The 3,606-nt window shown below is 35.4% G+C and overlaps 1 pseudogene; it reads right to left on the bottom strand.

The window, feature by feature from the left end:
• Positions 1–213: 213 nt before the first annotated feature.
• On the bottom strand, positions 214–1,458 carry LOC148200712 (uncharacterized; annotated as a pseudogene).
• Positions 1,459–3,606: the final 2,148 nt, after the last annotated feature.

Below are 3,606 nucleotides of genomic sequence, written 5' to 3'. Positions count from 1 at the left end.
ATTTAGCACTACATAAACCTGTAATATGCACACAACCATACACCACAATAACTTTAATTCAACATCATACCAAGCATTTCACAATATATATTACATCATTGTTATATTAAAAGAAAAGTATAAAAGCTAGAACTATTAATGAAACTTCTTAATCTAAGACACTTACTCACTGAGATATAAAAGAGTTTTTCTATGTGATGGCAACCTCCTTGGCTAGGTTGGGCCAAAGTTAGGAAATGTGCATGTAGGAGCGTTTCCTTGGATGAATGGTAAGGGATGAAGGATGAACTTCTTTTCCTTGTGGTGGAGGGTGATCTGATTGGTAAGGCCATTATGCATGGTTTTCTTGTCAAATTGCCAAGGCCTACCTAAGAGGATGTGGCAAGCTTCCATAGGAATAACATCACAAGTTATTTTATCTTCATAATTTCCTATGGAACGTTTGACCTCCACTTGTTGGTCTACTCTCAAATCCCCTCCTTCATTGAGCCATTGAAGCTTATAAGGCCTTGGATGGGTTTATTAGTAAGCTCCAACTTTTCTATCAACCTTGTGCTACAACAATTGCAACATGACCCACTATCCACAATGAGAGAACATGTTTGATTTGAAATTTTACATCTTGTGTGAAAGATGTTCTCTCTTTGGGTTAGGGTTTGCAGATGAGGCTGGTTTTTGAGGACTCTTCTTATCATGAGAAGATCTCCCTCACAAGGAAAGGAATCTTCTCCGTCACCTCTTCCTCAATTTCATCTGTACACTCTTCTTGCTCACTTTCACTACTATATGTGTCAATACCCCTTAAGATGATGATTCTTTTTGTGGGGCATTGAGATGCAATATGTCCCCTCCCTAGACACTTAAAATACTTCATATCACCAGTGCGCTTGGAGGATGTTGATCCATCTTTGGGTTTCTCAAACTTCCTAAGAGGCTCCTCTCTTTTGATTTATTTTCCCTTCTCTTAAAGTCTCTTTTGACATTGGAGCTAGAGTGGATAGTTTTCAAACCTTTTCTCAGTAGTTGTTGCTCTACCTTAATGAAAATTTGTACCAAGTCATTTAAGTCTTGATAGGGCAACAATTCCACTTTATCTCTAATCTCAAGATTGAGACCACTCAGAAACCTAGAGATGATGATATCTTCTTCCTCTCTAATTCTCGCCCTCATCATGTAGAGCTCCATCTTTTGCCTATAGCTTTCTATGGTCATGTCTCTTTGTTGGAGCCTTCGGAGTTTGTCCATTAGCTCCCTATGATAATATGAGGGAATATGCCTTCTTCTCATGGCACTCTTTAAGTCATTCCAATAGGTGACTTAGGGAAAATTAGAAAGCCTTCTTTCTCTCACAAGGGAAGTCCACCAATACATGGCATTCCCTTGGAAACTCAAAGTGACCAATGTGACCTTTCTCTCTTCACTCACTTCATGACACTCAAAGAGTTGTTCAACTTTCATTTCCCAATCTAAGTATGCCTTAACATCTTCTTTCCCGTGAAAATGGGGGATGTCTACTCTAACCTCTCTTGGAGGGTGCTCTCTTTGAATTCTAAGTAGGGGAGGTTGATAGTATTGATGAGCAAACCTACTATCTACCTCATAGTGTGTGTGTTGAGTTGGAGTCTTAGAACTCCTTCTCGTGTGACTCCTACTCCTACTCTTAGTTTTTCTCTTGGTTTTTCTTATCTCTTCTTGAGTTTTCTCTTATTTTTCATTGAGAATTCTAAGTTCCTCATCCAATTTAGCAAGATATTATTCTCTTTCCATCTTTTCTTTTTCTTTCAAAATAGCTTCTTGCTTTTGTCAAATTTTTAGTGACTTTAGTTCTTTGGCCAAGTTTTTCAAAGTAGGCTTGACCTCTTCACTAGAGTCACTACCAATTTCAAAGGATGTGGTCTAAGACATTCTCAAAGTTTTCAAAAATATGCAATGTAACAAATAAATTACTTAGAATTTCAAGAGAAGTTCCCTAGGAGACTTAAGGAAGTAAAAGATGCCCAAGTTCACTTCTAGGAAAGGGAGGTGAATCACAAAGGATTGCTTAAGAACCAAGCCTTTCCTAGCCAAAGCTTATCTTAGGTACTCTTACACCAAACTTCTCAAAAGGAACAAAAATTGAAATTAAAGTAAAGAGACACTAAACTACCACAATTAAGGAAAACAATAAATCTAAACTATGCAGCCTAATGATGAATTAGAAGGGACTTTTGTTCCCTCTTACCCACCAACTACAAATTTCGCTTAAATAATAAATGTCCAATGTTCTTTTGTTAGGATAAACTCCTAACAAGTCAAAAATACAAGTTCAAAAAGGAAAACAACTATAATTTTACAATTCAAAGAAAATACACATAAATCTCTCTTTTGCACCAAGTGTATACTCTTTTTTTTTTGATGTTTTAGACCAAGACTTTAAGTTTCCCTTCAAGGCCTCCTTCACCTTTAGATGTTGCTCACTTTTTTTGGCTGTTATCCCCATGATCCTCACGTTTTATTACCATCCAAAGACCTACACCACAAGTTAACACCACTAAAGCCAAAAGGAGTCCAAGGAAAAAGCAAGAAAAGGTCTAAAATGAACAAAGGCTCTTCAAAAGGAGTTTTATTTTGACAAAACCATGAATGTTTAGAAGACAATCAAGCAATTAAATGGTAAGAAAGAAAGGTTATCACAACAAAAGGAGTTACCTAAAGAAAGTAACTAGAATGGATCACAAAAAACCAAAACTACTAGAAAAACACAATGTGCTTTTTTTCTTTTGCAAGCTAGACCAAATGGTGCACTAAGGAAACCTTTTCAGGTCATCATGGTTGCTGGAACAGGAGCTAGTCCCAGCTTCCAAATCAACATCAAAGTGCTCACATAAAAGTTGGTTACATATGGTACATGCATGTGCTTTTACTTTTACTTTTTGCTTTTGTTTTTTGTACTTTTGTCTACTTTTCTTTTGTACCTTTTGTCTCTTTTTTTTTTTTCGAAATTTTTAGCACAAACACACACCAAATTAATCTCAAATCTGGAATGTTACAAGGAGTTTCAAGTTCATACAAGCTTATAGCACCAAAATGAAGAAAACTTACTGCAATCAAATATAGCATGAAACACAAAAAGCGACGTAATGAAAACCTAACTATATGAACTTGTTCATGATCTAACAATAATTATATAAAATAAAAGCACTCAAAGGCATAAATACAAATCAGTTTTTGGACATGACCTCAACATATATTTTTGATGTTTTTTAAAGTTTCAACTAGGAAATAGATACATCAAAAGGACTAAACATGACTCTAGACAACATGAATTAATTTGAAACTTAAAATGACTCAAGCAAACATATATTGGCCAAACAAAATAGTAAGGAATGACTAAAAAAAAAAGAGAAAAGACACAAAAAAGTAGCAAAAACTACGAAAAACGAACTTGGAAAACGCTAATGATAACATTCTGGCAACTTTGACCTTTGCTGAGTGTTTTACTCATAACTTTCTCCACAGAACTCTAAATGGAATGATTTTTTTTTGTTGGAAACTAGACTGATAGGGCTTTCATTTGACTATTTTTACGCATTTTCTGGATAACTAATCTAGATGCAGTTTAAGTTT

This window comes from Vigna umbellata, chromosome 4, assembly GCF_029865625.1.
Source record: "Vigna umbellata cultivar VRB3 chromosome 4, Vumbellata_1.0, whole genome shotgun sequence".
NCBI lineage: Eukaryota > Viridiplantae > Streptophyta > Magnoliopsida > Fabales > Fabaceae > Vigna > Vigna umbellata.
This window is presented reverse-complemented; position numbering and strand designations above follow the sequence as displayed.